The 20,657-nt window shown below is 43.9% G+C and overlaps 1 protein-coding gene across 1 annotated transcript in view; it reads right to left on the reverse strand.

Annotated features, from left to right (window-relative positions):
- PPP1R16B (protein phosphatase 1 regulatory subunit 16B) overlaps positions 1 to 7,635 on the reverse strand; it is a 106,351-nt gene extending 98,716 nt beyond the window's left edge. Inside the window, exon 1 of the mRNA XM_081916929.1 lies at positions 7,320 to 7,635. The gene's annotated coding sequence lies outside the window, so the exon portion shown is untranslated. The remainder of the gene's footprint in view (positions 1 to 7,319) is intronic.
- Positions 7,636 to 20,657: the final 13,022 nt, after the last annotated feature.

Below are 20,657 nucleotides of genomic sequence, written 5' to 3' on the forward strand. Positions count from 1 at the left end.
GTGTTAGAAACTGTGGTATGAAAGCTATGAGTTAAATGGCACCTTAAACCTAGGCACGCTTTTTTTAATAACAAGAATACAAAGCTGAAAATGAATGAATTGCAGCTAAAATATTACGTTCATTTTTCACATGGTGTAGTCCTTCCCCTGCCCATCTCCCTAATATCCTTGTCTCTTCTCCAGCCTGAAGAGAGTAGCTGGAAGTGAAGAGGCAAAAGAAGGCCCTCCTTTCCTTCCACCCGGCAGTTTTAATCTGAAATCTTAGGCGCAGTACTGTGCCCAGAGCTCAGAAACTGCTTGTGCTAATGAAATTCCCTGTCGCAAAATGCGCCTAGAACAATGGGAGTTCCAAACACTGCATGGGGCTAACTTTCCTTTCCTTTTGACACTCCCATTCCTAAAAAAAACAAAAGGTTTCTCTCTCTATTACCAGCACCAACAGCAACATTTCGGTTTCACACAGAACCTGATGATCATCTAATTGCACCACCACACTGAACAGGAGTCCTGACAAAGAGAGCCACACTATAAATCAGCAGAGGAGATAAATTACACATGTTATCTCTCATCACCATGTAGCTAAGAACATGCCACATTGTTTTCTGTCCTATCCTGAATATTAATGTAACAGAGAATCTCCAGCCCATGGACCAATTTTGGCCTGCCAAGGAGTCTGTGTTGGCCCATGAGGCCATCTCCTACAAGCCTTACCCACCTGGCCATCAGCTGACATCACTGGATGACCTCAGCTGATGGGCAGGGAGCAGGGGGTTAATCCTGCTGGCTGCAGAAGTCTAGTTTGTTAGTGTGCTGTCATGGCAGCAACCATCAGGAATGAACCCTGTCCCCCACTGACTATCAGCTGATGTCGCCTAGTGACGTCAGCTGATGGGCAGACGTCAGTGGTTTGTGGGAAATGGTCTTACAGGCCAATCTGGACTCCCTGGCAGGTGAAGATTAGTAAGCAGAGGGTTCAGTCCTGCTGGAAAAGCAAGCACCCACATGCAGATAAACTTTTGAGGTGTTTGCAGGATCGCTCACCTTTCAGCCCCTTGATGCCATCAGGATGTCAAATGACTGACAGATGGGTGACCCGACCCTACTTGCATTAAGGGGAGATAACAAGCACATGAAGACAACCACATGAACACCTGTCCTACACATTAGCACCTGCTATGTGATTGTTTAAATACCTACTTGGCAGGAGAGTGGTTCAGCACACTTACCCCAGGGTAGTTTTTGTGGGTTCAGTATGGTTCCCAAATGAACAGAAAATATAATTTTTATTAAAAGTTACAGCCACCAAGAGCAATAATTGTCATTCTGAAGCAACAGGGTCTGGCTGAGGGTGCAGACACGATGCACTCAATATAATTGTTAAAAGTTTAAAAAGGAAAGTGAGTTTTGTATCCCAAAAGCAGCAAGATGAGACCCTAATGAGGCCAGTTGTTTATTCTTCCAGTAACATCTGAAACCTCTTCAGGTACGTACCAGAGAATCAAAGAATCAGTGCAAACCCTGGAGCACCACGTACTCTTTGAGGCCATACCCATCCATAGGCAAGCAGTTCTGCTCCAAGCTACCTGCAGCTTCTGGTCACTGTTTTCAAAGAAAGCCCTATGAAGGATACATTTCCATAATCAGTGGCCGCTTCGGATGCTGTTGAACAGGCCAACAAGCAAATGCACAAATGATGTGTAGTGTCCAAAAGGGAGTTCATGCTGGGAAGATGTGGAAGCTTCAGCCATGCATGCAATGTTTCTGTACCAAGAGACCAGAGCATCACTGCCTGCTTTGTGCTAAAGCAGAGAACAAGCCTTCAGCTGAGCGACTCAGCGATGGGTGCCAAACATTCCACATTTAACTGGAGGGCCTGCATTTCAAAACACTGCAGGTCAACAGAAGTACATCACCAAGGTGTCCCCTCCTGACATTTCCCTTGTGTGGGGAATTGGATGAAGACTCTGTGCAGTACTTCTCCAAAGCCCTGGGAACTGTACTTTACCCCTTGCACTGCTACAATTCCCAGTTCCTTTAAACTACAGCTCCCAGGATTCCCTTAAACTACAGTTCCCTGGATTCTTGGGGAAGGGGAGAAACCATGTACTTTAAATGCATGATGTGTGGGCAGAGTGGACTTATAAAGGTTGCAATCCTATTGGTTGTTTAATGCACCTTGTGGATTTTGTTTTGCTGCATGCATATTTTATCACTGAAAACCCACTTTGAGCTTCTTTATCTGGAGGAAAAAATACAGTGGTACCTCTAGTTGTGGACTTAATCCATTTCTGGGTGCCGTTTGCACCCTGAAATGTCCGCAACTAGAGCGCCTCTTCTGCACATGTGCGCAGCACGATCGAGAGCTTCTGCATGTGCACGAAGCGCATAGATTGCTTTTGCACATGCGCAGGCGGCGAACCTAGAAGTACACACTTCTGGGTTTGCCACGTTCATAAGCTGAAAGTCCGTAACAAGAGTGGAACGCAACACAAGGTATGACTAATGTGTTTTAAAAGATAATAATAATAATAACAATAAACAAATATGCACATTTACCCAAGGCTCACTGAAGTAAGCAGAACTGTCTTCCAAGTATGCATGCAAGGAATTGCACCACACATGACATTTGCAAAAACAAATTTTGTGGTTCTAATCACCATCCTAAATACTAACAGTGAGCTCATTATCCAAGTGGGGATCCTTATACAAGCAAAACATTCACACAACCAAAAGCCTTTGAGTAACCCTGAGGTTTTCAGAATTGAGAAAAAGAAAAGAAATAATTAGGCGGAGAAACCCACGGGTGGAAAAAGCACTAACAGTTCAATGAGGACTATCTGAGAAGATTCATTGGCTAGAGGTTGCTGTGTGTCTGTTCAGAAGTAGGGGGTGGGAAATTAGTGTGGGAGTGGGTTGGGGGGGAGAGAAGGTGTATGGAATGCAGTGTCTGGAATATGAGCAATCTGCATGCAACATTTGCTGCAGGGTCATCCTTGTCTTCTTGATCTGTTAAGCTGTGAGTGGCTTGGGCCCTGCATACTTAAGTTTAGAGCAGGGGTCAGCAACCTTTTTCAGCTGGGGGCCGGTCCACCGTCCCTCAGACCATGTGGGGGGCAAGACTATATGGGGGGGATAAATGAATTTCTATGCCCCACAAATAACCCAGAGATGCATTTTAAATAAAAATACACATTCTACTCATGCAAAAACACCAGGCAGGCCCCACAAATAACCCAGAGATGCATTTTAAATAAAAGGACACATGCTACTCATGTAAAAATACACTGATTCCCAGACCATCCATGGGCCGGATTTAGAAGGAGATTGGGCCGCATCCGGCCCCTGGGCCTTAGTTTGCCTACCCATAGTTTTAGAGAGTATTCCCCCCCCACACACACACACACACCATTGCAGCTACCAAGAAATGAGCCCTTTGTGCATCTAATGAAAACAGCAAGGGCAGACAGAGGCATAACAACATTTTCCTGGAGGCATCACCCCATTTCCCAAAGGTAGTTTTAAGGGTGAATTCACAGGCACCTCTCATTCCGCGACTGCTGTGACAGATCGGCAGGCCACACAGACATGGCTTTCACAGCAGACAAACCCAAACTCATTTTGCCAGTAGGACAGCTCCTATAACCAAGGCTGATCGAGAGAGTACTGCTGTACAGATATTTCAGCACCCTTATGGAAACAGATAGCGATTTCAGTGCTGCAGTTCAGAAGTGATGAGAAATTACTACATTTTTATACTACCCTACTCCCAGGGAGCTTACTGTAGGTGGACACCCTTGATTCTCCCTTCTATCCCATTGTATCATCACAAAATCCCTGAAGCTTAGGTTCAAATCTCCACTCCACTGTTGACTCAGTGCATGACAGAGGGCCACTCACAACCATCAGCCTAACCTACCTCGCAGTATTGTTGTAAAGTTATAAGGGAGGGAGGCGAAAGGATACCATATATGCTACTTTGACCTCCTTAGAGGAAAAGCAAGACATAAGTAAATAGTAACTACAACAATAAGGTGTTGGATCCTGCCTATGTGACTCAGAACCAAGACCTTTTTATACGTACTGAGAGTGGTTAATATTAATAGTTCCCAATAGTTTGGATGGTTCTCATCACTAGGTTAGGCAGTTATTTTATTTACATCCTACCTGTAACAAGGCCAGGGAAGATGCAAATTTCATTGTGTTTTATTGAGGAAAATGCTATTCTAACATACTTTATTATATTACCGTAAGTGCTATATAAATGATGAACTTCATCATTAAATGAAAAAAAATTAATAGGATTGTTCCTAATGCGGCTTAGATGCTGTACTGAGACAACATACATCATCCAAGACATGAAAACTCTCTCTTTCCTCTCCCAAATTAGATTTTTACATTGGCATTTTCGCTTTGAGAGACTCAGTGGAAAACTCCAATAGAGCAATCAATCCCAGATGCTCCCTACTTTTCAAACACAATTTCATTTTTTAAAAAATAAAAAAGCACTCACATTTTGCTTTACTACAAGATGGTGCCTAGATCGCAGTTAAGGTGGAAGAAAATTCAAAGTGAAGCAAAGTGAAAGCACAAGAATGGCAGAAGGAAAATGAAAAAAAAACACACCTCTAAATTGGCTGCCACTCCGCGATAATGGAAACTCTGCAAAGTGATAACACCCAAAGCCAATCGTGCAATGGAATAAACTGCCCTCCTGTCCCAAAGTAGTACACCAGGATTAACATATACAGCCTTATCCTCCTTCATGTAGGAGGACTGAACTAGATTATCCATTTGGTTGTTTGCAACCTCATCTATCACCAAAATACCTTCAGGAGGTCAAGGGTGCAAGGGAAGGGAGGGCACATAGCCTACTGTCGGAATTGCAACCTCCCCCTCTGCTTCCTGCATCACAAATTTATCCTTACTTCTGATTCTTGCACCCACTCAGTAGGCATCACTTACATATGGAAACATGCTGGCTATCCTGCCCTCATCAACCCTCATCAACCCAGCTTCACTGATTTACATAAGCAAGGGGGGTTATTCAAAATTTCTGGCATGCAGAAACTGCAGATCTAGCTTCGTTTAGCAAAAGTTGCCCATTGTCCCCCCCCCCTAATAAAATCGCTACATCTCCCAAGTGCACCCTCTGCAGTACTCTGCCTGGCCCAAGGGTGTCAGAGCTCATTTTGTCATCATAGCAACTGATGACAACCATGGTGCCTGTAATGCCTTGGCCTGCCCAGGCCCTGTGTGAATCACAGCAGTTTCAACTGGATGATTCTCATCAGCTGTGAATGTGCAAGTGGAATAACGCAAGTTAATCATCACTGTGTGTAGGAGACAGGTTTGAGTACATTAACAGGCCCATTCAGTGCTCAGAACAGGCAAACACACTGTACATTAGGATACACTATCAGTGCAGCTCATATTTCCTAATACCACATCTAATTTGGCATTTAATGCAGAAAAGGTATGCCCTTACTGAGAACCTTAGCTTCTTAACCTATTTGAAGAAGCAAGTTCCTAACATTCAAGTTTGTTTGAATAGACTTTTGCAGTTTGAAAGGCAAAAATACCCCCAAAGCAGCTTACAATCATATACAATTCAAAAAGCTGCAGAGGAACGGAATACAGAGCCCTTTTCCAGACCACATATTGGGTTTGTGACAGGTGGTGGTGTTAGAATCACACCTGCTGTCCCTGTCCCCAAATGATGCACATGCAATTGACCTTGGAAACAGATCCTGCAAACAGTCAAACGATATATGCACTGGCATGGTCAGGGATTACATGAACAGAGCCTATGCATGGTATGTTGATAAAGTCAGTTTAAACACACACAGGTTGGAGCACAGTCTCTGCATGTATATTCACTTACTTATCTTAAAAGTGAACATCAGTAAGCAGCTGTGTCAAAGGAGTAGAACCCTTGTGTAGCTGACCTGAAGCTAGGAGGTTCCTCCCTGTCTCCACACCTCCTATTCCTAAGTTTTAACTCATACATGACCCTTCCTAACATTGCTTTGCTTAGGGGAAGGATATATTTTTAAAAAGAACTGAGCATGTTATTGCAAATGTCACCTTATTCAAATGAAGACAGCAACTTAGATGAAAGCACATAAAAATACAATCATACATCCATGAACATAAAATCATCTTATAACTTTCAAATTTGATGTTTCAGAAAGGACTAATTCCAAAATCACGCCCCCCCCCCGTCTCCTTTTCCTTCCCCAACTGTTCTGCATCTCTGCCCTGCCTCAGCCACACAAGTCCTCCCTCTCCAAGCTCCCATGCAAGCATCCCCCTCATTTGCTAACACAGCGGTGGCATTACGACACCCTCAATCACACTCCCCAACCCGATTTCCCTCCTGTGGATATTTGGAGAAGGCACGGAATGGAAATAGCAAAAGGGTGTCAGGAAATAACTGCTATGCATTCACCAGTGCTATGCAGAAGACCAGGGCAGAATAATGCATGCAATAGGAGCAGGAACACACATGGGAGAGAGAGAAATGTACACTGCACCTGCCCACGGCTTAAGAGATTGAAACATCCATAGCAGAAGGACTCCCTTAAGCCACCAAGGAAACATGAATATGCACACATTATTGCATGTATGCAGACACACTCTAAGGAAACCAAGGAAGAAAGGCGGAGTCTCAAACGCATTGGAGCTCCGTTATATGAATGCAAAGCTTTAGGAATGCTTTTCTGTTTCTGTATGTTTTTGGATCCCCTAACCATACAATTGCAGAGCTGGAAGGAACCCCAAGGGTCATCTAGTCCAACCCACTTCAGTTCTCAGAGCCTCCAATCTATCCCCACTTTCCCATAAGGTCTGCTTACATGCTGGGCTTCTTTTGAGGCAAAGGCTCAAACCCCAAATACACTCCAGTTTGCCCTACATCAGCCAACACAATGAGGGCAAGAGAACCTCTAACGATGTGCAGAGTGTCACTCCTCCTTTCTCTCCCCTGCAGAAAGAGGGAGAGAGGACCCCCACCCTTTCCTCCTTACACGTGTTGACGGACCGTGTGAACGTCTGCATAACCATGCCCCCCACACCTGTAGGGTTTTCCACAGGTGAGAGCCCCGAGGCCATTTCATTAGCCCTTTCCTTCTAAACTTCTGAAATAAAAAGCTGGAAGTTCTCTTTTTGCGTTCAGCAAAACGCACGGGGGCGGGGGGGAAATAACTCAGGCACAGCCTAGCAGACGATCTCGAACATACGTGTTACACCCTTCTTCAGGTAATACGCGGGGTCTCCTCCGCATCAATCCCTAACAAGAACAAGAAGAAAAAGCTACCCACCTCCTTCCTGGGTGCTTCTGCCGCGGCTCCGAAGCAGCGATGGTGGCGCCTAGGTGCGAGACGCGCCCGCGAAGCGACCCGCTGCAAGAGCCGCTCTGAACCAGCCGCAGCTGCTCCGCCACTCGCTTAACGCGGCTCAGCGGCAAGCAGCCCAGATCCGCCCGAGGCGCCTGATCAAATCCCCACCGCAGCCGCCGGCCCCAAGCGAAGCAGCGGAACCCTGCAGCCGGCGCTCCGGGGAACCGCTCGCCCCCAGCAGCCTCAGTGTCCTTTGCGGGCTCAAGAAGCGGCAGGAGGCAGGAGGACTCACCCAAAGAAGGGCGGGCGGGCGGGGGGAAGAGAATGAAAGCCGCCGGATCCGATGGTACAGCCTTTGGGTCCGGTCTTCGGTGGCCCCGCCCAGCTCCGCCCCACGAGGCGGAGCTATGCAAAGTGGAGAGGGGGGAGGCCGTGGACCAGGGATGCTGAGCAGTGAGAAGGATGCTGAGCGGCGAGCGGGCGCGTAAAGGAGGGGAGATGGGGAGATGGGAAAGGCGCGGGCACAAACGGGAGAGAGCCAGGCTGCAGGGCTAAAAGGATGCTCCACCAAACCTCGAAATTGTGCTCCCGGAGACGAATCAGATACTTGGAATACACACGCACGCGCGCGCGCATATATATATTCCTGTACCCAATGCAAGCATCTACACAATCCCAAAGTACATTTTCACACGGTAGTACAGAGATCTTGGAGGGCAAAGTTGTGAGTAGCACGTGCCCCCCTCCCAGATAGTCTGCAAGGGATGATGACCCCTTTTTATGTATGCATTTATTTGTGTGCTTTCGGTATTCTTTATCCTTTTTACATATTTTCAAGAAACAGGATATAAGCATAAGCACAACGTTCTCAAAACAATTGGTATGCTTAACAAAAGTAATGGCCGCAGGGCAGCTATATAAAATATGCATAATAAACAAAATCTTAATATAATTCTCATAAATGAGCACAATGGGGGGGATAGCCTTTTTCTGGGCTGAGGTCCACATTCACTCTATCCTAAACTCTTAGGAGGCTTATTGCATGAGTGGGTGTGGCTATCCTACACTCTTACAGGCACACACCTCTGTTAGCTGATCCTAGGTAGATCAGGTAGATGGAGTTTGTAGCCCTCTCTCCTTTTATTGAAGTATTGATCTGATGAAAAGGGATGGGGTGGTTTGCATTCCTGTCAGAGTGATGGACTTCACCCATCCAAGCACCTTGTGTATTTATTGCTGTTGCCAAAAAATTTTTTTGGGGGGGTGGGGAATCAGGCCCCCAAACTGTGCATAAGCCACCTCTGAGATGTAGGTGTCTTTCTGGTCAGCTTTTGCATGTGTAATAGGCTGGTCCATCTTGTATTTAGTCTCAGGCAGCAAAATGTCTGGGGCCTGTTTTGAAAATAAGGCTGCTCTTCTAAACATGCATCATACTTGAAAGTTAACAAAATCAAAATCATTAAGGCTTAATTCTGTTTAAGACATATATGTAGGGCAAAGTTTGCATTCCCCAATGCACTTTTCTTTTTTACAAGGGCTAAATTCTGATTAAAGAAAAGAAAACCCATTCCAAGTACTCTGCTTTGGTTTGAGGCTTGGCAACAGTGTTGGTTTAAATGCAAGCATTCCAGTTTAAGTGGTTTGTGGGTTTCAGCCATAGCAATTATTGTTGTCATACAATCCAGAAAAGAAAACCAAAGAAATAAGCCCAGTTGGACTCAGACTGCAATCTTATGTGCACTTGCAGTGAAATCTGAGTTGTAAGTGCGTGAGAGGGGATGAACATGGCTCCCATTAATGTTGAATCAAACCAGAACTTCTTATAGTCTAGAGGTCCTTCCAATGGAGATCAGTATGAAATTTCTGCAATGTTGAAGTCCAGTCACTCCTACTGTTCAAAGGACAAGACCACAAATTTCTATTAAAATGAGTCAAGTCAATAATTTTAATTTTGCATCCCATATTGTCACAATTTATACAATTTTCAAGGGAGCTTTGAGATGGCTGTTTATTGTGAGATTGGCTCTCCTGATGCATGGAAGGTGTTTCTTTGCAAAGTTCACATGACATTGTTGGTATCAAAATGCCAGCCTATATTTTTCTCAATTTAATCCAGATTTGTGCTTCCAATGAGAAATCAATGTTGTTATTTTTTAAAAAGAGCTGTTGCCAATGACCCATTTGCAAATAAAGTCTCCTTCTGGAAGCACCCCCAGTCAAGCTGAAAATATAGTAATAAATAAATTCCTATGAGTATGTCTGTACTACTTGGGGCTGATTAGATTTGTAATCCAAAACATTTGGAGGGCACCAGGTTGGGGAAAGCTGGGCTAAGGGGATGAATAACTTATAGTTGTACTCAAGGTTAAGAGTAAAACCTGAGCAGGTGCTGCATTAACACTGCTTTGTACTTCTAGGTTGCTGAACAATCTCAAGGCGCTCAGTATAAGTTAATGAATCAACGAACCAAATAAGTTGTTTGAGACAGTGTCTTCTCAAAAGCTAGAAGTCTTTGTTTGTTTGAAAGTATTTAGCTTTAACTACTAGACTAGTCTGCCAATGTTTAATCAAAGCCTGTATTTGCTGTGAAAAGATGTACAGTTTTCTCCCTACAATGCCTTTGGGAGTTCATTAGTGTAATTAGGGGTCAGAGCATTAAGCACAACTGACAGAAGTGTGGATTAAAGTAGTGGGTCTAGTAAGGTAAACTCAAATCCACTGGCTGTTTATTTGAGATCTACCATATACCATAGGCTTACAGGAGCAGCTGTGAGCCCTTTGATAAAGGAGCGAGGGTTGATTTTCCCTTGGGTGGTCCACAACATGTTACAAAGAGCAGGAATGGCAAGTCCTTACCCCAAGGGCCTTACAACATAGAATAGACACAGGAAAACAACATTAGAAGGGTGAAATGGAAGCATGAGTAGACAAGGGAAGAACATGTGGTTATTCCAATGACACATACTTTTGTTAGTTTCAATAAGGTATAGGACAGGTGTGGGCAACCTTTGATCCTCCAGTTGTTGCTGAACTACAACCCTCATTGACCTTGCTTGCTGGGGCTGATGGGCATTTTGGTTCAGCGACATCTGGAGGACCAAAAGTTCCCTAGACCTGATACAGGGATTAGTAGGGAGAATGAAGGAGCAGCAAACCCAGAGGGAACAGGAGAAGGGCAGCAGTAGATTGAGGATAAGGACAATGGATAGGAATGAGATTAGCAGACAGAGGGCAAGTGGGTACCACCATGTCTAAAACAAGTTTCTGGATGAGAATGAGGCGTTTAAGTAGGCAGGGTTTGTGCAAACTAGCAGTCTCAAGGACAGGCTACAGAGCAGCCATCTTGGCAAATATGTCACACCCAAGCAGTCCAGATCCACATGGGCACATTTATCAAATGTTAAGGCAATTTACAAACATAGCATAAAAACAGCTAATGGTTGTTAAAAAGTAACTAAAGATAGGCTGTAAAATAATACAAAAACATCTAAGGCTGAGAACTTTTCATCCAGCTGTTCTTCAGGGTCCTCTAGCAGTTGCTGAATATTGGTACAGTGGTACCTCGGGTTAAGTACTTAATTCGTTCCGGAGGTCCGTACTTAACCTGAATCTGTTCTTAACCTGAAGCACCACTTTAGCTAATGGGGCCTCCCGCTGCTGCCGCACCGCCGGAACACAATTTCTGTTCTCATCCTGAGGCAAAGTTCTTAACCTGAGGTACTATTTCTGGGTTAGCGGAGTCTGTAACCTGAAGCGTATGTAACCTGAAGCATATGTAACCCGAGGTACCACTGTACTCTGGAAACCTTTCTAGCTGAAGGAATCTCCCTTTCCCCCAGCTACATTCTGCTTGCCCCCCAGTTTTCTAAATCTTCATGGCCTGAATCTACAACATCACTTTTTTCCTCTGAAGTAGAATGTATCAAAAGCCACAATATGACATGAGGCTTTGGGGGACTTGCAGTCTACCCACCACAGAACTTGCCCCGATCTCAAAGGCAAGGGCGACAGGGCTCCTATGCTTTTAATTGAGGTTGCCAACTGATGGAGGGAGGGAGAATAACTTGGCCTGCTCCTATATCTCTAATAGCAGCAGATGTGCCTAAGCTGTGCTTTCAAAGCATGGAAGTAAACATCCTCACCTGTTTCTTGCTAGAGAGAGGGGAAGAAACTCTGCTGTTAAAGAAACAGCTACAGTGGATGAATAAAATTTGGCAACCATACCTTTTAATAATTGTGTAGAAGTTGGGCCTTCGCAGGCCTCTCTTAATCTTGTAAGTAAGACTTGTAAATAAGCACATACTACAGTTCTGCCTTGTATAACTGTTGAATTACAGGAGGGGCCCTTCCCTCCTTTATTTTACGCCAAGTAAACTTAATTGTGGCGTTAAGGCTGCATGACCAATACATCTGGGGAGGAGAAAATGTCTAACCTAAATTCACAGGCCTTAAATGTATCTGCACTAAATGTGGGAGTAAAAAGTAAACCATAGATCTCGGGAGATGGGAGAATCTGACACAGCTTTGCGACCCAAATGGAGGCAGTCCCTCCAGGTACCTGACCTAAAAAGCAGAAAGGAAAGTTACAGCCTGGAAGTAAAAAAAAAAGACAAAACAAAAAGTTTGGTGGTGTGCCTTGTTCAGGGATTAGAAACCAAGGGCCTGAGGACCAAAGATGGCCCTCCAAGCCATTCTGACCTGGCCCTCAGAAGCCTCCTTCCCAGGCCAAAACCTTCACTGGCCCTGCTCCACACGCAACTCTGGTTCTTTGGCTTGGCTAAAATGTGTCCTTGAGCTGTAATAACACTTCTAGCTTGCCTGGAGAGAGAGAGATCTGTGTAGAAATTTCTGGCTTTTATGTGGCTAGACTGGAGCCTATTGTGCAAAGATAAAGACTCACATCTGTTGCCTCACCTCTGGCATACGGCTCAGAAGGGAAAGCAGCCCTTGGCTTTAAAGAAGTTTCCCACCACTGGCCAAGTAGGACCCAAGCAGCAAAATGGCTTTCTGTCCCCTCACCTGTTCAAGGTGCATAATACTCAAGGCCAGTCATGCCATTTTGGCATTTGAGGCAGAATTCCACACAGGCACCTCTCTTCTTCCCTGGCAGTAAAAAAGACAATCAGGGCATGTTTTCTGGAACAGCATCCCTGTTGAGATACAACAGGTGCCTGTTATCTGTACTTTCTGGAAACAATTGAAGACATTTTTGTTTTGACAAGCTTTTCCAGCTGGATGAAAAGGGTTTCCTTCAGCATTCCTTTTGTACTTCTTAACACCTCCCCATTTTTGAGAGGAAGTACTATTTTAAAAACTATTTTCAGCTGGTTTTACGGTATGGCTTTAAATCACCTTCAGAGGCATGCAAAAAGTAGTTCAATAAATTAATAAACAATAGCGGCAAATAAGTAACCATTTGCTGCCCTTTCATGAAACACATACCGTATTTTTCGCCCTATAGGGCGCACTGGCCCATAGAGCGCACCTCATTTTGGGGGGGGGAATGAATGAAAAAAATTATTTTCCCCCCCAGCCGCGGGGCTGGGGAAGCCCGAGCTTCCGCCGACCCCAGCCCCCAGAACAGGTTGCCGCCTGCAAGCTTGCGAGCCCGCAGGAACTCCCGCCGGGTGCGCAAGGCTTGCGGACACCTGCGCGAAGCACGGGGCCTCCTCCAGAGGGCGCCCCATGCTCCGTGCTGCAGGCTGCCGCCCGCAAGCCTTGCGCACCCGCGGGAACTACCACCGGGCGCGCAAGGCTTGCGGATAGCTCCCTGAAGCCTGGAGAGCAAGAGGGGTCGGTGCGCACCGACGCCTCTCGCTCTCCAGGCTTCAGCGAAAGCCTGCATTCACCCCATAGGACGCACACACAATTCCCCTTCATTTTTGGAGGGGGGAAAGTGCGTCCTATAGGGCGAAAAATACGGTAACTTGCTTCCTCACACTAAGTCTTAGTAGAAAGTAAGCCTCCTTGAAGTCAGTGGTACTTACTTCTGAGTAAACATGGCCCACATCCACGCCAAACAGTTAAAAAACTATGATACTACTTTACCAGTCGTGGCTCCACCCAAAGAATCCTGGGAACTGTAGTTTGGCAAAAGTGTTAACAGTTGTTAACAGAGCTCAGAGAGCTGCAATTCTCATAGTTCCCAGAGAAGGGTTGGTTCTTAACCCATTTTGGGAATTCTAGCTCTGTGAGGGGAATAAGTGCTTCCTTACAACTCTGTGTCCTTAACAAACTACACTTCCCAGGATTCTTTGGGGGAAGCCATGATTGTTAAAGTTGTATCATAGTGCTTTAAATGTATGGTGTGGATGTGGTCATCCTTACAAGTGTATTATAAAAGAGGTAGCGACTCTCCTCAACAGAACTTACATTTGGTTAGCCTTCTGACACAGCAGAAAGCATTTTTTGTCTTCCAAAAAGAATTTGCTTTGCAAACCTACTAAATTTTAAACTTCCTGTATCTTATCTGCATTTATCTGCTCTTTTCTCCATCCACAGTTGTTATTGTATTTGCCGCATTTACTCAAACGTAATGTGCACCTTTTGGGGCCAAATTACGTCACGAAAATTAGGGTGTGCATTAGATTTCATGGTGCATTTACATTCGCCAGCAAATACTTTTTTGGTTTCAAGGTTTTAAAATTTGAGGTGCGCATTAGATCCGATGGCACATTACATTCGAGTAAAGACAGTATTATGGCACTTGATTCCAATGTTTTGTAAGGCATCTTGAGGGTTTGTGGGAAGATGTAATACAAATATATTATTTTAATAAAGAAATATTTTCCCTATGTGACTTTTCCAAGACATCAGTACCAAGCTTTGTTATGTCCTTTATTAGCAAAATTGATATTTAAAAACACAGTCCTGTTTGGGCAGCAGGCACCTCTTATTTGTTGTTAAGAGAGGCTTCTTAGCCAGTCTCTCTGTAGTTTGGGCTTCCCATGGGCATCTGGTGAGAACAGGATGCTGGACTAGATGGGCCTTTGGCCGGATCCAGCAGAGCATTTGTCCCTTTGGCTGAAGCTGTGCTCCAGAATCTTGTCCTGACAAATAATTATGGTAATTTAAGGAGCAGGTCACAGGAAGCAACAACAGTTTAAATGCCACAGTGGCAGAGTGTGAAAATTAGCCAATACCAAGAAAAATCTTGTCCCACCTTAAAGGCTAACAAGCTTAGTGTGGCATTTGTATTATCAGAATAAGGGACTCTAGTGGATGGAGGGTTATGCTACAATAAATCTGCTTAACCTTCAAGACATCACAAACATGTGTGTGTTGTAGCAGCACTATCCCTCTGGGATTTGTAAGGATTAGTAATTAATGGAGGAACCTGGTATCCTGTTTTAAATTCATTTGAATCAAATTCCTAATTATTGCTCTAGAGAGCTAAAATTCACACATGATGTGTCCAGGTCAGATTTGCTTCTGATGCATATTTCATCAAGTCTGCATGTTAAAGCTTCGCTCACATCAGTCTTATTAGAAAACCCCATTTACACAGACTGTCGTTATATGTGCTACTGGACCTGCTCGTTTTAAAACATCTAGTGCTTTCAGGTAACCCTGTGAAGCAAAATGCCAACATGAGAAGGCACTCATGCTACCTGAAGCAGTAGAAATGTTATATTTATTATAATATAGATGACTGGGTGTCTGGCAAGAAACTACTGTCATGTTTATTTCAGCTACAGCACTGAACCAAGTTTTAGCTATTGCTTGGGAATGTAAGAAAGTGAAATGCTTCTGGGATATGATATATAATGAAATTAAGAAAATGTTGAAATATACATATACTAAAAAAACCGGAAGCTTTTCTACTGGGAATTGTAAGTACAGACATGAACAGACAAGATACTAAGCTTTTCCTATATGCAACATCTGCAGCAAGAATTTTATTAGCACAGAAGTGGAAACAAGAGGAATTACCGACAAAGGAAGAATGGCAACTGAAGTTAATGGAGTATGCGGAACTGGCCAAAATGACAGGAATAATCTGAGAACAGCGGGACCAGAAGTTCAAGAACTGGACTAAGTTTGTAAAATATTTGAAAGACAATTGTAGTCAATCAAACACGTTGGTAGGATTGCAAGAAGCTTTGTAAGGAAAGGTAGAAAAATCACTGCAGAGGAGAAGAAGAAAATATGATGCTTTGATGTTTTTGATTTGAAAGCAATGGTTAAGCAGTGAAAATGCAGAAATTTGAAATGAAAGATAGAAAATCACAAAGAAGGTTTGAAGGAAGTCATGGCCCTAAAAAGCAAAAATGTATAAGAGGAGAGATTGTAATGGAAAGCATTATTGTAAAATTAATAAAAATGATATGGCGGGGTGGGGGGGAGTTTTAGCTATTGCTACTAGAACAGCCTATTAAATGATACTAGACTTCAATCTTCAACCTATAAAGCACAAAGAATCCTGTGAACTATAGTTTACCTTCCCAACACCCTTAAACAAGCCACAGTTCCCAGGATTCTTTCAGGAAGCCGTATGCTTTCTAACAATAGAACCATATAATTGTGGAGTTGGAAAGGACCCAAAGGCTGATCTAATCCAACCCCTTGCAATATAGGAATATCAACAAGATCATACATGACAGGTGGCCATCCAACCTTTGCTTAAAAACTTCAGAAGAAGTCTGTTCTACTGTCGGACAGCTCTTACTGTCACAAAGTACTTCCTGGTGTTTAGTCGGAATCTCCTTTCTTATAACTTGAATCCATTGATTCAGGTCCTAGGCTGACAGTATTATCGTGTATGACAACCCCCGATTGCTTACCTATCAGGAATCCTAAGTGACTTACACCCATCAATTGATTTCAATGGGATTTTTACTCCTGAGTAAGCGTCTGTAGGATTGCAGCCTTAAAGGCTTGCACTTGGGTGTAAGGACAGAGCCATTCTAGCAAAGGGGAGCTAAGCGTGCTTGCAAGAAATCCCAAGATACTGGATAAAGAAGTCACACTTTAGTAAATAAGAGGATAAGCTGTGACCTTCCAAGAACAGAGCAGGAGAGATGGGTGATTGAAAGGACACTTGAGCAGCTTCCCACTTATGCAGAGCTTAAAATGCTTGCTTAACATGTCCATCACTGTCACCAGGTAAGGGAAAAACACTGCTCAAATTATTGGAGTTGAGGAGAGAGGGCATCTGACCACCTTACATTTTTTTGTGATGGGCCCCTCTACTGTTTGCTAAAAAGATTGATGCTCTGCCATTCCACCACTTTGACCTTCAGTGAAGCATGTTTAGAAATACAAAGTGTTTATGGGGTGCACAATTAAACATTTTGATAATCCCACCTGTCTTTGTTTTTAAACATTAAACTCACATTTCTAGACCTTAAGGTTTGTTTATTTCATAAAATGTATTTCATAAAAATGTATTATATACATTTAAATGTATATAATGCATTTTATGTAAAAAACCTCAATGTGGCTTACAAAAACAAATAAAACAGTAAGATTATTAATAAAAACAATTAATTTTTTTTAAAGCATTGTGAATTTAAGGATATACCCAATGCTGGTTCTACCTAGAACAACAATGTTGGCCTCCATCTCTCTTGGGATAGTGGAAAAGTGCGCCTTCAGGGGTCAAGTCAAACCACTGGAGTGTTACAGCGCCTGCTGTGGCTATAGAGACTGATACAGGAGAGACATGTTTTATTGCAGCTGGGGCAGATTAAGGCGTCTGGTTTTGCTGTTACAGATGTACCATGGTGTTCCTTCTCTCCGTGCTCCTCCCAGCAGTCATTTCTCCACTGGTCACTGCTGTGGATACACAACCTGTCTGCCTCCAGGCACTGTGGTCAACTGCAAGGGATTCCATGGCCGAATGCTACTCAGCTTGGACAAAACAGTTGATGAGTTTCTGTAGAGCTTCCTTGGAGTACACTGTCGACAGTGGCAGAGCTTCATGCTCTGGCACAGGGGGGCGGAGAGCAGGCGGGGACGGGGCTGGCGCATGTCCTGGGGGCGTGGTGCCCAGTGCGGGGGGCAACCGCAATGGCACCCCACCGGGATCACGCTGCTGGGGGCAGTGTGCTCCCCACACACTCCTCTTCCTCTGCCAGTGACTGATGAGGCTGCGTCCCATTGAAATTAAATGGAATCTAAGTTAGTCATATTCAGTAATAGTAATTTATTATTTGTGCCCCGCCCATGTGGCTGGGTTTCCCCAGCCACTCTGGGCTACTTCCAACAAAGGTTAAAAATACATTAAAATGTCACACATTAAAAACTTCCCTGAACAGAGCTGCCTTCAGATGTCTTCTAAATGTCAGGTAGTTGTTTATCTCTTTGACATCTGATGGAAGGGCATTCCACAAGGCGGGCACCACTACCGAGAAGGCCCTCTGCCTGGTTCCCTGTAGCTTAGCTTCTTGCACTGAGGGAACCACCAGAAGGCGCTCGACCTCAGTGTCCGGGCAGAACAATAGGGGTGGAGATGCTCCTTCAGGTATACTGGGCCAAGGCCGTTTAGGGCTTTAAAGATCAACACCAACACTTTGAATTGTGCTCAGAAATGTACTGGGAGCCAATGTAGGTCTTTCAGGACCAGTTTTATATGGTCTCAGTACTCGCAATGGGTCTACTCTGAACAAGACTAGCATTAGATAAGGCCTATAAACTTCAAGGTCTATCTCCTCAGTTACCTAGTGTCCTGTTTGTTGAACCTTGATTACTGGGTTCAGGCACGACACATTTGTAACTTAACTGGTTCTATCAACAGGGCATGTAGCAAAGTAGTCAACTGGAAGAGACCACTCTTTTCCACCATAGGCAACTTGCAGTTTCTGTGCCTGGAAAAAGGAAGCCCCCTTTCCCAGTTCACAGCAGAGTGAACTGGGGGTTATTGGGTTGTTGCTGTTTTTATTTTGATCATGTACTTTGTGGTTTTATATTCTGATTTTACCCTGTGTATTGCCCTGAGACCTGCAGGTATATGGCGGTATATAAATTCAATAAATTATAATAAAATGTTTTTGTGGGGTTGGTGAGCATGATTTAGCCCTACGCACCCCACATTTTGCAGCCACTGACCACTTTCCTGGTCCAAGGGAACACAGATGATGAGGAGCATGGTAGTATGGCAACATAAAGGAGATATTACAGATATATTTGTAGGTATGAAATGGGAGACTGCAACACAAAAAGATGTTGTTCTGTAGTGCCATGTCACATGAGGTTTTTTGTTTCTGATTTGTGTATCTTCATACATTACCTTGACAAACATGGGCCTTCTCTGTGGCTGCTCCGAGACTTCGAAACTCCCTCCCTAAAGATGCAAGACTTTCTCCCTCCTTGTTGTCCTTCCACTGGCAGCTGAAGACTTTATTGTTCAAACAGGCTTTGGGGAACTGACTACTTTTAAGGAAAGGGCTGGTGCCCTGCTGTTTTTATTGTGATTATGTGTATGGTTGTAATATATTTTAGATACATACGTAGTTTTAATTCTATCAATTTTTAATTGTTTTTAATTATTGTTTTCAGGGAAAGGGGCAGGGTATAAACAAATAAAAAGGTAGGTGGTCCATAAATTAAACAAACAAATGGGAATAAATCCATGAGGCTGAAGAAGGCCCCCAATTTCAGCTTTATGAGCTGCAGAATTTACATTCCTTTGCTGGAAAATTAGGACTTGTCAGAGAAGAAGAGAGAAAGGAAGCAATCAGCAACTGAGACAGAGGTACAGCCAAGGCAACACAACCCTTTAAAAGCCAGAAATTGCTGCTTAGGGAAAGTGGTAGAGGGAGTTTAAGTAAAATGAGGCAGCAAAGACTAGTTTGCCGCCCTGAACAATATAAACTGCCTGAGAACTTGTTCAAGCACATTGTTCAGACATTACAATGCAAAATTAAATTCCAGAGTTGAGCCAGGGAGATATAGAAGCCTGGTAGAAAAGCACTGAAAACATTTTTAAAAGAGATCTATTGGGCCTGATCCAATAAAAGTTAATCACTTTTAAATCCCATTGATTTCAATAGAAGAGATTTAAGCAATCTCTTTTTGAAAATCAATAGACTTTAAAGTGATTAACTTCTGGCAGGATAACCTCCATTTTTCACTTAAGACCTACAAATGATTTCCTCTAACAGCAGCAGAGTTTCTTTTCTTCTGTACAAACTTGCATGGCTGCCCAGTCCTGTTAAGATGGGAGGAAAAATGTGTATAAACTGTTTGGTTTTACTTCTCAGCTCGCCATGCTGTCTGTTTCAGTTACCTCTTCAAGCATGAAATAGCAGAATGACATACGAGGTTTAGAAGAGATGATATGAAAGATATAGGGTTGTAGTCAACAAATGTTTACTCAAAGTAGGCCCATTGGAAGTAATGGTCCAAACTTAGTCAGGTTCATTAATCTCCTCTGAGTAAATTTCAGCTGGATGCCACCCATATATAGTCACACCTCTTGTTACATTTACTTCAGGTTAAATATTTTCAGGTTGCGTCTTGCGGTGACCCGGAAGTACTGGAAAGGGTTACTTCCGGGTTTCGCCACTCGTGCATGTGCAGATGCTCAAAATGACGTCACGCGCATGCGCAGAAGCTGCGAATCACGACCCGCGTACACCCAGATGTGGGTTGTGTTCTGCTCATGTTGCGAACGGGGTTCTGGAATGGATCCCATTCGCAACCAGTGGTACCACTGTAATGCTAAGAACTTTGAGTGCATCTAGTTAAACCCACTGGTCAATACAGGAATCTTGAAACTGCCGCATTCCTGACAGATGGCTGTTCAGTCTCTGCTTAAATACATCCAGCAAAAGAGAGCACACAGTCTTGTCCGCTGTTGAATAGCTCTCAGCATGAGGAAGTCTTTCCCTATGGTAAGATATGTTTATATGCAGCATATAGTTGAAATCGGTTTCCTTGCCATTTCTACTCATTGGTTTTAGTTGGGCCTTCTGCAGTAGCAGAGAACAAAACCCACTCCATCTTCTGCATGACAGCCCTTTGATATTTGAAGACTGCTCCCCTTAATCTTCCTTCTACAAGCTGTGTCTGTCACCTGAAATTTTCAGTATTCCAAGGTTGGCCCAGCCTCAGTCTATCATCTAGTTGTGTGCACAATTGTTCTGAAGATGTAGACACTTTGTTGTCGAGTGCTTTCTTTCAGAGCAGTCATTTTCAGCCTCTAGCTTGAGGGAAACCCTTTCCATATCAGTTTGGCTGGTGAGCAACCTCTGCCGCAGAGTTTTGGGACGTGTGATGGAATGACCAAGTGGGCAAAATGTCTGATGGGGGGAAAGTTATCAGGTTATGGCAGAAAGCATATAAAACCACCATCTTGCTGAAGATAAGCAGATCTGC

The sequence above is a fragment of the Podarcis melisellensis genome (assembly GCF_964234715.1).
Source record: "Podarcis melisellensis genome assembly, chromosome: 6".
Lineage (NCBI taxonomy): Eukaryota > Metazoa > Chordata > Lepidosauria > Squamata > Lacertidae > Podarcis > Podarcis melisellensis.